Below are 14,745 nucleotides of genomic sequence, written 5' to 3'. Positions count from 1 at the left end.
CATTCTCACCTGTGGTCAATTTAGTACATATCTAAAAGTATGCTTTACTAAATAAGAAACAAAGCTAATGTCATTAACAGGCCCTCAGTTAAAATAAACAATGATATAAATCATCCTATTAGATATATGCACACATACGTTCATTGCAGCACTATTCACAATAGTGAAGACATGGAATCAACCCAAATGTCCATCAATTATAGACTGGATAAAGAAAATATTGTATATATACACCATGGAATACTGTGCAGCCATGAAAAGGAATGAGATCATGTCCTTTGCAGGGACATGGATGAAGCTGGAAGCCACCATCCTCAGCAAACTAATACGGGAACAGAAAACCAAACACCACATGTTCTCAATTATAAATGGGAGCTGAACAATGAGAACACGTGGACACAGGGAGTGGAACAACACACAAAGGCCTGTTGGTAGTGGGAGGGAGAGCATCAGGAAAAATAGCTATTGTATACTGGGCTTAATACCTAGGTGATAGGTTGAAAGGTACAGCAAACCACCATGGCACATGTTTACTTATGTAACATACCTGCCCATCCTGTGCATGTATCCTGGAACTTAAATCAAATAAAATAAATAGATGAACAAATCTTCCTATTTCAGGAGTTGCTTCCCTACTGGGACCCAGGCATTTAAAATCTGTTGTCAAAAACTTTCTTTGATAGAGCTGTGTAGCCATTGTTGAAATTTCATATCTATTCATCACTTTTATTTATGCTTCATTGTGATGTTCTGTAAATACTCACTTTCTCTTTGCATCTCTTGGTACACGTCCATGTTGCAGTTTTGGCACACTGACATATTCCTTATTTATCTGGAACAGTGGTTCTCAATGTTGGCTGCACATTAGAATCATCTGGGGAGCTTTTAAATCTATCAGTTTAATCAATTAAGTCAAAGGCCCTGAGACTGGGGCTCAGGCATTGGCAGGTTTCAGAAACTCTCCAGGTGATTCTAATGTGTAGCCAGGGTAAGAACCAATGGGCTAGAGCCTTGGAGAAGGCTGTTTATTTAACCTTTTAAATCTGTTTTCTTTTTCCTTAGGGTTGACTATGTTATGACAGGTTATACCTCTATGTAGTACCTTTACATGTTTATTTTTAGAAAGCTATTTCTGTATTTCCAATTTCTTGGGGCTATCTCTTTGTAGCCTTAAAGAACAATCAATAATAAATGCTATACTTTAAAATGATTTAGTTATACCAACTTAGGGCTTTTTATTGCTTTTTGTCAATATTTGAATGTGCAGTGTTTTTCAACCTTGACTGCACGTTGTAAATACTTAGGGATTTAAAAAAAATATTGATGCCTTGGTGGAGTCTTATCCCCACAAATTCTGATGAAATTGATCTGGGGTTCAGCCTGGATATTGGGATTGAAAACAAAGCTCCTCAGGTGATACTATTAATAGACTTAGCAGATATTGCTCATAAATATTTTTAAGACAGGTAAACTGAATGTTAGGTAAATGATATGCTTATCAAACTAAGGCAGCCAGTCAACCTTGGCTCCATGTGGGAATTGCTTGGGATCAGGGAGCTTTCAAAAATACTGATGCCTATGCCCTAGCAATTATGATGTAATAAGTTTGGGGTATAACCTAAATTTCGGGACTCTCCACATCTTCCCTGGTGATTCTGATATGCAGCAAAGTTTGACAAACACAGTCTAGCCTGGTCTATTGTGATGGTTAATATTAAGTGCCAACTTGATTGGGTTGACAGATGCAAAGTATTGTTTCTGGGTGTATCTGGGCGTTGCTGGGTGTTGCCAGCTGAGATTAATATTTGAGTCAGTGGACTGGGAGAGGAAGACCCCGCCCCCACCAGGAAGATCCACTCACACTGTGATTGGCAGCAATCATTTGCCAGCGTGGCTAGAAAAGGCAGGCAGCAGGTGGAAAAGCTAACTTGCTGAGTCTTTTGGCCTTCGTCTTTATCCCGAGCTGGATGCTTCCTGCCCTCGAGCTTCAGATTCCGAGTTCTTCGGCCTTTGGACTCTTGGACTTACACCAGTGGTTTGCCGGGGTTCTTGGGCCTTTGGCCACAGACTGAAGGCTGAACTGTTGGCTTCCCTACTTTTGAGGCTTTGGGATCTGGACTGAGTCACTACTGGCTTTCTTGCTCCTCAGCTCGCAGATGGCCTGTCGTGGGACTTCACCTTGTGTCCGTGTGAGTCAGTTCTTAATAAATTCTCTTTCATGTCTGCATATCTCCTATTAGTTTTGTCCTTCTAGATAACCCTGACGAATACATCTACCAAACACATAGCTGTTTAGTCCCTTTCAATAGTTTAAGTCATATCAAGAATGTTTTAAAGGGCACTTTTATGTGAATTTTATCTAATAGAGGCTTAAATAACTTAGTAAATTGATGGTGTATTCCTGCTTCTTTTTGTTTGTATGTGTTTCAGAAGAAAAGGTCCAAACTGTGAAAATTGAATGTGGTACAGAGTCCTACAGTTCATTAACTTTGATTTACTTATTGTTCAAAGCTTTGTTATTGAATTTTTTCTTTCTTTGGTCTGTTTGCTTTTGTCTTGTGTTGAATGGGAGTTTCTAGAGGGCAACCCAATCTCTTTAACATGCTTTGTTGCCCGTTTAATACACCCCCATATGTCTTTCTGGAATTCGGTTGGATTATCAGTTATTCTTCCAGAGTTCAGTTGGACTTACATAAGTAGCTGCCTGTTAAACCCCCACTAAGGCTGACTCTCAGAACCCAGTGGACACTCAGGGGTACAGGTGAACCCAGGTTTGATATTTGGCCTCATTTCTGCCTTTCTCTTTGAGAAGAGCAAAGCACCTTTATAGCATTATTGAGCAGGCCTTCCAGAAACTGTTTGTCTTAGTTGAAAAAGGGTCTCTTTTGAAAGGAAAACTCATACGTTTAACTAGTGACAATAAAGTAGAGGAGAGGATACTGATTTTTTTTGGAAACCAACACACAGTTTTTATTACAGTTCAACAAAATTGCCAATATCCTTCTTAAAGAAAGCATTTTAATAAAATTGACATCCTCGGCAGAGAAACAGAGAAAGTCTTTCATTTTCAAACAGTTGCCACTGGGGGTCACCATTACAATTGCTAAGCTTTGCGGGCCATTCCAGAACCACTGCAGCAACTCACCTAAAATGAGGGAGAAGATGAGAGGAGGACTAATGTCTTTCAAGCAGCTTCTTTTCGTTAGTATCACAGGGAGGCATCGTTCAGATACGAAGATAAACACTTGTGTTTTGTGGGTAGGATACTCACCTGTGGTAAGAAAGGATTCAATAAATTGTCTTGTCTGTCCAATAGATAAAACAATTCTTCATAGTTATAGCTTATCTCTGAGGTCTGTGCCAGCCCTCAGAGAGGGTGATCAATATGCATTTTTCTGCCCTTCTGAATTTTTCAGAAATTAAACTAGGATTTGTCTGCAGCATGCTTTTTAAATCACTCAACCTTGTTTTCTTTATTTTATGAGTATCAACCCTTACTGTCTTATGTTATTAGTCAATACATTGTTTCTGCCTAGAAAATCCCTTTAGCTGTTTGCCTCTTACATATTAAATTACTGTCATTGCCATTACATAAGGGAAATCAAATAAATAACCTAGCCAAAGCCAGCGTCCCCTAGAGTGTGAGTCATCATAGGACAAACAGGGCTTTTGGACCATGTGAGGGTATGTATGTATAAATTCTGCAATATAGGCACTTGGGAGAAGCAACCCAGGCAGGAGAGGGGGCCATGACAGCAGATGGCACTCCTGACTGTGTCTTAAACAAGATATCATAACTACTGGGTGGACTCCACTTATGTTAAACTTATCTCAAGTAAAGCATCCCTTTCCGTAAAATTCTCTTTACCTTCATTGTTCACTCAGTACATTTAATCAACATTTACCAGACATTCCCATGGTTAAAACTATGATTAAAATGATACATAACACAGAATTACTGCCCTGCCCTCAAGGATTGCTTCCTGAGTTGTGACTTGTGCACACAGGGCCTTCTGCTCAGAAGTCCCCCTCTCCATCATTGTCTTAAAAGTCTTAATAATTTTGAAATAAGGGGCCTTGTATTTTCATTTTGTTTTGAGCCTTGAAAATTATTTAGCTTGTTCTGACTGCCCCAAAGGGGTTCATACTATACAGGGGAGAGAAAAAATAACATGTACTAGGTAATGTAATGCCAAGAGTTTAGATGTCATCTATTAGCTATGTGAACAAAAGATACCATAGAGTATTATCCTGTTTGCAGGGAAGTGGAGCGCATTTAGGAAAGTTTTGTAAATAATTTCCATATTACTAAGTACTTACTACATGCAAGGTTCTGTGCTAAATGATTTAGAGTATTCAAATATGAATTGACGATGAATCCTGCCCATCTCAAGTTAATTCAGTATATGAAAAACTTATATGGGGCAGAATGAGTTTGATGATTAGGTAGGACATGTGACTGGGATGGAGTGTTTTTGTGAATAATGCATTTTTCCTACTTGAATGCATTTTTTCCCTAATCTCATGCAGGTCTGCTAGACCAGTCTTTCTAACACATTCCTTTGAAAACGCCTTTATTCAAAAATACCCATAGGTTCCTTGTTGCTTCAAGATCAATTGTAAACCCCTAAGCATGGCATTCAAGATACCCTGCAGTATTGTTCCAGCCCTCATTTGTAACCTAATGCTTTATTATTCTATGTGATTCCTTTGGCTTTGATCAGAGTAGGCCGTCTGAAATCCTAATGTATCAGTTATCAATTGTTGCATAAGAGATTACTCCCAAATCTAGCAGCTTTAAACAATAACCATGTATTCTCTGAGTTTCTGTGGTTGGGAATCTGGGGGCAGCTTAGCTAAGTGGTTCTACTCTTGGCAAAAGTAAAAGAAACTGGAGAAAGAAGCTGACAACATATAAGGAAGAAGAAACAGAGTGAATCTCAGACATAAATAGGGTAGCGTCTCTAGAGAAAGGAGCAAAGATGCTACCAAATTCTCAGACATCTTGGTTGCATTGAACCATTCTACTTGGTAAAAAATCTCATGCTCTTGAAATGTTGGCTGAAGGTAAGGGGATTATTGAAAGGGCTATGGAGAAATGAGAGTTATGGAGTTATTTTTCTCACTTACTGCAATATTTGGATTTTAGTTGTTGCTGGCTTAATGCTGTTCTGACTTTTATTAACTTTTGTATATGAGGTATACTTTTCATGTTTAAATATATCATTTAGCTCAGGGATGTAGAGTGATGAAAACCAGCACCTGGATAGGATGGTGACAACGTTCAGGGAGAAATGGACATTCCCTGGGAATCATGGACTCTGAAACCAACAAACAAGTTGTCCATTGGTTCCCAAAGCACCTCTTTTATACGAGTGGCTGTCATTTTTTATGTGAAAGCAGAGACTACATCTGCAGTTAATAAGAGGATAGTTTGAGTATATTGATTATGGCTCATATTTGAGGTTACATACTTAGGAAGAAGGGTGTTGTGTTCCTGGCAACAAGCAAAGGTTTAACCGTACTGCGTATGTACTTCCGTCATTGTAAAATATTTGACCAGATCCAGAAGCCACAGGCATGTCATCTGGAGACTTTCTTCATGTTGATGGGATCTATTAACCACGCATTAATTCAACCTTTGAACTCACTTAATATGCTAGTAAGCCCTAATTGTTCCATCTGAGCCATAAAGATATTATATTACTGGTCAAACAAACCCAGAAATGAAGTAAGAAGAAAAGAACAAAGGAGAGGAGAGCAGTGCTGCCCTTTTACATAAAGGGGCCTTTGTGATTGATTATGGGCTCTCTGTCCTTGATCTTGGATGTCTGTCTCTATTTATATTTAATGGTTGTTCTGAGACCTGGGACAAGCTTGTCACCATGGGGCTGGAAGTGAAGGTACATTTTCTAAGGAGGAGGTGGCTTTCAAATAATGGCCTAAAACTATTACAGTGTTCTGTGACAAATCTCCTGTGGCCCTGCCCTAGTTAGAACTCTGGAAATGAAGTTACTTTGGTGTGGATTAGAATAAAGGAAATGTAAGGTTGGAAGAAATCTGAAAGGGCATCTTGTGTAACCTGTACCTGAATTACCTTTAAAAAGCGGCCTCTGTCATGCAGATAAGTCGACACTTAGACAAGCTGGTCAGTGACAGAAAAGTTTTTACTGTATAGAATTCCTGGCATATATTGAACTGAACTCTATCTCCCTGTACCACCTTCTCATTGCATTTGGGCCATTATAGTCAGAAAATTGAATCTCTCACAAAATAGTGTTTAAATTTTTTTATATATCATGATTTCTAAACAGAAGTAAGCCAATACATCTGTGCTCTCTTGACGATACAGTGAAAAGATTCCAAACTTTTAACTTTAAAACCTAACCTGTATATTAGTCTGTTCTCATGCTGCTAATAGAGACATATGGAGACTGGGTGATTTACAAAGGAAAGATGTTTAATTTACTCACAGTTCAGTGTGGTTGAGGTGGCCTCAGGAAACTTAAAATCAAGGCAGAAGGGGAAGCAACCCGGTACTTCACATGGTAGCAGCAAGGAGAAGTGCCAATCAAAAGGGGGAAAAGCCCCTTATAAAACCATCAGATCTCATGAGAACTCACTATCACAAGGACAGCATGATGGTAAGCGCCTCCGTGATTCAAGTACCTTCCACCAGGTCCCTCCCGTGACGTGTGGGCATTAGGGAAACTACATTTCAAGATGAGATTTGGTTGGGGATGCAGCCAAATCATACCACTTTGAATAGGCTGGGATGCTACTGCACATCATTTATGTCCTTCTGCTTCTGTCCTGACCCCATACAGTCCAGTTTCAACACAGCATCTGGCAACATGGTGAAACCCGGTCCCTACTAAATACACAAAAAAATTAGCCAGATGTGGTGGCAGGCACCTGTAATCCCTGTTACTCAGGAGGCTGAGGCAGGGGAGTCGCTTGAACCCGGGAGGCAGAGGTTGCAATGAGTTGAAATCATGCCACTGCACTCCAGCCTGGGTGGCAGAGCGAGACTGTGTCTCAAAAAAACAAAAAAAAACTAAAATCAGGTCACATTATTCTTCTGCCAAAAACCTGTTAATGTCTACATTTCACACAGGGTGTAATACAAAGTTCTTAGAATGGCCCAGGAATCCTTACATGATTGTCCTCAATTACCTATCTGATGGTCTCTGCTAACTGCTGGCCCTGCTCCACCCACAGTGACTTTCTTGCTGTCTCTGGAACATGCCTTTACATCAGGATCTTGACTCCAATAATCTTCTCTTAGATGGATTAGCTTGCTCTTTCACTTCCTTCAGATATTTGTTCAGATTTCACCCTTTCGGTGAGGTCCATTCTTTCTTTCCTATTTTGAACTGTGTCACTCTTTTCCTGTACTTCAGGTTTCTTTGCCATTCCTCCTGCTCCCGTAAGCCAATCTCTTTCAATGCATTACTATTTAATTTACTTATCCATTATGTCTGTTGTTTATCGTCTGCCCCCAAGAATGTGAGCTCATGAGGGCAGGAATCTTTGCCTTTTTGTTCACTGATGTATCCCAACTACCTAGAATTGTGCCTGGCAGGCATAGTACATGCTCAGTTATCATTGAATGGATTGAACTTGGAATTTTGGAATTCTGCAGCCCCTTCTTAATGGATGTTGAGCTTTCCATTCTGTATGTTTAGAAATTGATCTTTGGTTCTTTGTTGAAAATCTTGCCTCAGAGGACATTTTGACTTTTCCTATTTCTTAAGAAATAATAGCAGGGTGAGGGGTGTTGTATGTTCATGTCTACAAATTATTTATGGTAGCAAGCATTATGTTCCGAAGCCCCAGCTGTACCATGGACTTGGAAAATGCCAGACTTCACAAGGGTTTGAATTCTGGTCTCACTACTTACTGACTCTGACAGTAGGTAAGTCAGTCATCTTATTTGAGCTTGAGCTTCTTCATTTATAATAAGAGAAATGAAAATATACCTCACAGGGTTTTGTAAAGTTTAAATTAGATGATCTGTGTATGTCTCTTAACGTGGTTCCTAGGCTCGGGTTTTAAAATTTAACGTGTGCATGAAATCATCTGAGACTCTTGGTAAAATACTGATTCTGATACAATAGATCTGCAGTAGGGCCTGAGATTATCTGTTTTCAAAAAGATTCTAGGTCATGCTGATGCTAACTGATTCGTGGATCACACTCAGAGTAGCAAGACCCTAGAATGAAGAAGATGCCCGACAAATGTTTGTTCCCTTTCTCATCTTTTTCTCCCTATCTCCCCTATACTACCTCCAGTCATTTAGGGCCTAGAGACACAAACTTACTTAAAGTGGATCTCACTTCTTTACTTGGGCTTCGATTCCCTCTTAATAAAGTTTGTTTTACCCTTTCCAAGTTGATGATCATTTTCATTAATGGAAAAGTTGGAAGTAACCTAAGAATTAAGGAGTTTTCCTTTTCATTCTCATTTGAAGGCTAGCCTAAAGATTTTTATTGTCCTTATTTTTCTCATGCCTCAGTCATGGCAGACTCGTTTTTCTGGTTCTGATTTTTAACAAGTCTATTCTATTCCTGGTGATTCTCAATGGCTGCATGCCTCCCTTTCAGTTTTGTGTATGAACTTTTAAGATCTGACTGAATCAGGGAAGATCCTTTGCCAAGTGAAACAAAATATCTCCTTATAAACTCAGGTTTCAGAAAGGAAAAGTTCAAGACAAATTGCTAATGGGCATAGAATTCCGATGCTATTAATCACAAAGTTTATCCCTCTTCTTATACATAAACTCTCCCCCAGACACACACATACATATCCTCTCTCTTAGCAAGGAAAAAAAAAGGGTTCTAGTAAACAGAAAAGTGAAAGGATTGTAGTCATTGTGGAATACCCCAGGAATTTTTCTTTTGTTGTATAGTTTATACAAAACCATAGATATTGTCCAAGTCCGCTTTGCATGTGAAGATACTTTGAGTGTATTAGCATATCTGTTAGTATGTGGTGTTGAAGATATGGAATTCATATCACTATTATAAATTCAATTGAGTTTCACAAACATTTACAGAACTCCTGCTCTGTGCCAATCACTGTAGCTAACATTACAAAGAAGTTCATAAATTGGGGGCCTCACTGTCAATGAGGGAGATCTATACATAAAATAAACAAGCACAGTGTAGCATAATGGGTGTACAAGTTATGAAGATAGCAGACAGAAAGCAGGTAGGGTGTAGACTTAAATGGGGAGAGGGAGATGGTCAGGGAAGTATTTACAAAGGAGGCCTCATTATTTATTTATAAAGAATGAAGGTGAGACCTTGTTTCCATTAGATGGCATTATAGCCAAGAAAACCAGGCAAACCAGATTTTTGCCTTCACTCATAATTGAATAATTCTCTCTTTTGTAAAGTTACTAGGGAAACTATGCTCATGAGAGCGTATCATGAGGAATATCAAAGGATCACCGTTTTGTTCCTTGAATAAGTGTTTGCTTCTCCAAAGCTGGCCTCCATAAGTGGTGCAAGAATGTGTCACCCATTTCTCCCTTAATCCTCAGATCCCTTTTCTAAGGGATGGGATCTCTTGATTGCTTGAATGCGCCTGTCAGGTGGGGGTAGGGGGGTGTGGCGAAGAGAGCCCCGGCTTCCTCAAACAGGTGCAATGGTAGGGGAAGTGATTAAGAGAACAAGGTAGCCTGTATTATTTCCTGCAGGACAGTGCCAGAGTAAGAAGGGAGAGAAGCAGCAGCCTGGGATCAGATCTTACTTAGTCCCTTGGACAAGGGAAGTAGAAAAGAAGATTGCATTTAGGTAAATGACCTCTACTCTGTAGTAGATCATTTGCAAAGTCCCTGTAAACTGTAACTTTGCCACTCATTGCACCAAGATGTAGAGTTTTTCTCCATCCTTTGAATCTGGGCAGGCCTTGTGACTTGCTTTGGCTGATACAATGTGGCAGAGTGTTTTGTATAGGCTTTGGAGCCGAGGCCTCAAGAGACTCTGAAGCTTCTGCTCCCCCCTTTTTGGAACCTTGAGATGGCTATGTGAAGAAGTCAGGCTAGCCTCCTTGCAGATGACAGGCCACATGGAGAGAGAGGCCCAGCTGACAGACGACATGAGTTGTCAGACATGTGAGTGAGGCTACTGTGTAACATCCAGTCCCCACTGAGCAGCAAGACCAGCAGGAGAAATGCCCAGCTGAGTCCAGACCACATTACTGACCCAGATAATTATGAGTGGCATTTAAACCACTATGTTCTGGGGAAGTTTGTTTTGCAGCAATAGATAACTGATGCAAATACCTAATGATAGTGGACAAATTCATAGGCTGGAATCTAAGCAATTTGAAGATTTTTTTTTTTTTTTTTTTTGCAAAGCCTCCAGGACAAGAATTGGAAGAAGAGGATAAAGAAGGGGATAAATGCTCCTCTGTATGGTTACTAGGAGGCTTGTCATCTGAGCAACTTTCTAAGAGTACTTTCAGTTACATAGGTCCTTTGAAATTCTGCTTTGGCAGCTTGGAGACTTTGATTGTAGGAAACAGTTCAAAGCTTTTAACAGTCCTCTCTCCACCTTGGACTTGGCAATATTAAAGACCAAAGAACTCTGCAAAGTGTTGCTTGAAGGGCTCTTTCTTTACTTGCTTATTCTGTTTAAATCCCAGTTTTCTGTTGTTTTGACCTCTTTTATGAATGTGATGTTTCAAGTGTTCCTTGAGTTTCAACTTGCTATTTCAGCAAAATAAACACCGTTTCTTACTTGCCTTTCATTTCCACCTGGGGCTTAGACTTGATCACACTTAGTTTCACAGTGGGTCATCTCCCCACTCAATCTTGGGTTCCAAGACAAACCACAACCTGGAATGCCACTTCCTCTCACCAGGAAAAGGGGATCAGACTCACAAAATACTCTATACTCACAACCATGACTTACAATTCTTTTTTCATCAGGAGTCTCCTGCATTGCTTTTAAAATTACATGGTTATTTTATATTGCTGGGATACCCTAAAACCTTGGTTATGTCCTGCTTGATATAGAAAGAAGGTATAAAATTAGTAAATAAAACTTTCTGAATTTTGCTTATTTTGAGGCAAAGTATGTTAAAATACGGGGCAAGTCTCATTCCTATTTCAGGGTCTTTTTATTTTCCAGCCTTTCACATGTTTTTGCACTTGACTCATCTATTTATTCAAATGTCGTTTCCACAAAGAACACTACCTTGATCACCTAACTGTCCTGTCACTCTCTGGTCTGTTAAGCAGACTAATTTTTTCATAGATTTTCTCACTTTCTGATCTTTTACCATATTTTAATTTGTCACCACAAGGGTAGGATCTTTGTCTTGTTCTCTGCTACATCTAGGACCTATGAATGCGCACAGACCCTAATAGTTCCTCAATAAATTTTTTATAAATAAATGAATCTTAAACAAATCTCCCTATTTGTATTATGTATGATTTTGCTAAAAATTCCTTCTGATTCAGGTAATAGGTAATACGATTGAGCAGCATATGTTGGTGCAAAGGTAATTGTGGTTTTTGCATTGAATACTGGAATACTGATAATTGTGGTTTTTGCCATTGGATACGAGAATACATTCTTAAATGTGGTCATGTTATACATCCTTTTAATATGCATTTCTCACTTTTTTTTGCTAATGATTTATTTGCTGTTTATACTTATTTTAGTCTATGGAAATGATGTTAGACAAAAAGCAAATTTGAGCCATTTTCTTATTCAAATTCAAACTGAGTTGTAAAGCAGTGGAGAAAACTTGCAACACCAACACATTTAGCCCAGGAACTGCTGACAAGCATAGAGTATAGTGGTGGTTCAAGGAGCTTTGCAAGGAGACAAGAGCCTTGAAGGTGAGAAATGTAGTGGCCAGCCATCGCAAGTTGACAATGACCAACTGAGAGCAATCATTGAAGGTGATCCTCTTACAACTATGAGAGAAGTTGCCAAAGAACTCAATGTTGACCATTCTATGGTCATTTGGCATTTGAAGCAAATTAGAAAGGTGAAAAAGCTCAATAAGTGGGTATCTCATGAGCTGACATGACAAAAATAAAAAAAAATGGTTTCAAAGTGCTGTCTTCTCTTATTCTGTACAATGACAATGAACCATTTCTTGATCAGATTGTGATGTGTGACAAACACTGGATTTTTATACCGCAAGTGGCGATTACCAGCTCAGTGGTTGGACCAAGAAGAAGCTAAAAAACACTTCCCAAAGCCAAACTTGCATCAAAGAAAGGTCATGGTCACTGTTTGGTTTGCTGCTGGCCTGATCCACAAGAGGTTTCTGATCCAGTGAAACCATTTTATTTGAAAAGTATGTTTAGCAAATTGATGAGATACACTGAAAACTATGATTCCTGCAGCTGGCATTTGTCAATAGAAGGGGCCTGATTCCTCTCGACAACAACATCCAACCATATGTTGCATAGCAAATACTTCAAAAGTTGAAAGAATTGGGCTACAAAGTTTTGCCTCATCCACCATATTCACCTGACCTCCACCAACCAACTACCACTTCTTCTAACATCTTAACTACTTTTTGCAGGGAAAAATGCTTCCACAACCAGCAGGATGCAGAAAATGCTTTCTAAGAGCTCATCAAGTCCTGAAGCATGGACTTTTATGCTATAGGAATGAACAAACATTTCTCATTGGCAAAAATGTGTTGATTGTAATGGTTCCTATTTTGATAAAGAGGTACTTGAGCCTAGTTATAATTTAAAACTTGTGGTCCAAAACCAATTACTTTTGTACCATGCTAATAACAAAGGAAAAAGCTCTATGGCATACCACTAGACAGAACCCTCTCCACTGAATGAGGACAAATAATCAACATGAATAGGTATTAATTACTTAAATATGTATACCTTTTTCCTAACAAGATTATCATCCACGTCATGGTGGAGCACTTTGCCTACAGGAGCAGCTTAGTAGGGTTACCAACTTGTCTTGGTTTGCCTGAGACTTTACTGGTTTTAAAACAGAAGGTCATGTGTCTGAGAACCTCCTTAGTTTTGAACAAACCAAGACAATTGGTCACCCTAACGTAGGATATTTTCCTGTATCCTATATAAAGTGTGTCAAATCTATGAGTTGTTATTTTGGTTTCCTGTCAAAAATGATGAGATTTGCTTGGAATGCTTTGTTAATGATGTCGTGTTGATAGCTGGTAAGGTTTACAACTCATCTTTAATCACTTCTAGACCTTTTTCCTGGATGACTATCAAGCTAGCTATTTGGTCCCTTCCAATAGTTGTTATTCATGTTCAAATATTGGGATATTTGAATTTCAAGTACTCTGCCCAATTCCTTTCTCTCAGAATTTTTGAAACACAGTGGTGTCAAGTTTTTGCACCTGATTGGTCCTTAAGATTTCTGTAAGGTAATACATGCCAGAAGGCATTTGTTGTCAAGGAAGCACACAGATGCTAGGAAGGTCTGAGGATTCATCTCTTGGGATAGTTGGTTTGTTCCTTGGCAGGATGCCAGTTGATGGTAAGGCCAGAGAAGCACATTCTATTGGCTAGGCTCTCAATTTGAATCCCTGATCAGTTGGCTATGACTCAGTCTGCATCAAGAATATTTTAGAGTTTTCTTATTGTATATCTTATAATACATTATGTTTTTCATTCACAGACCAGTTTATGTTGGCATATATATATATTAGAATCTAAGAGGGAGGGTTGTGTGTTTTGCTTTGCTTTAATATGGGTATAGTACTTAGAATGGTAAATGGTTACTACACATTATTCTTTCTGGGTTTCATCATGTGCATATGGCCTCATAATGTCTCCACTGCCCCTTACATATTGGTACCTCTGTCTTGTGTCTGTGTCTCTGTGTCTTGTACATTTATCATCTCATGAGATAGCTTCTTACCCATAGTTTCAACTACTTCCCATAAGCCTATAAGCCTATGCCTTCCAAATCTGATTCATACCTCTAGCCTTTACTTTTTCCTGAGCTGCTTATATAGCCATCTGTCTCCACTAAGAATTGCACCCAACAAATCTCCAGTCTGCCTGTGATCTACCTTGTTCCTATCATATCTCTTATCTAATATTATATTAGGAATATAATACAGATACCTGGCCACAATTCCAGGTCACAATAATGCAGATACTGGTGATACCCTAAAATGAATCCTGTGCCAGATTGTGGCAGGAGAGTTGGGGGTCAAGGACAAAACAAACCTGAAAAAGCTAAGTCATTTGGATACCAAACGCAAAGAGTTAGGGAAGAATTTTAGAAGGATGAGAAGAAAATAGACATAAGCCAAAAATATGGTGATATAGGCAAGTCAGAGGACAAATAAGGAGCGATTTTACTGATGTTTAGTTTTAGCCGTAGCATTCATCTCTTACATAGTGCACTTGGTGTATACTTCCTGTTACTCAGTAGACAAAATATTACTATGTTAGGAAAAATGGTGCATACACCAACTTGACTTCTATATTATATATAATTCCCCATTTTACCAATTGCATATCAACTAATTCATGCAGCAGACACACATGTAGAATAGTAGGTAATTTATTATTTTATTATTCTTTATCCAGTCCAATGAGGTACCATTCCTGTTTTTCTGATGAGAAAACTGAGGACAAAAGTTACATATCTTGTCTAAAACCATGTAATTAATGTATTCATCAAGATAGGATGGCTATTATGTGGGGATGACTAACCCTGAAATCTAAGTGGTTTAACACAGTGAAGATTTATTGTTTTTATAGTG

This window comes from Aotus nancymaae, unplaced genomic scaffold (assembly GCF_030222135.1).
Source record: "Aotus nancymaae isolate 86718 unplaced genomic scaffold, 86718_ANA_hifiasm-v0.15.2.pri h1tg000058l, whole genome shotgun sequence".
Classification (NCBI taxonomy): domain Eukaryota; kingdom Metazoa; phylum Chordata; class Mammalia; order Primates; family Aotidae; genus Aotus; species Aotus nancymaae.
The sequence above is the reverse complement of the archived record's forward strand: the minus strand, read 5'-3'. Positions refer to the sequence as shown.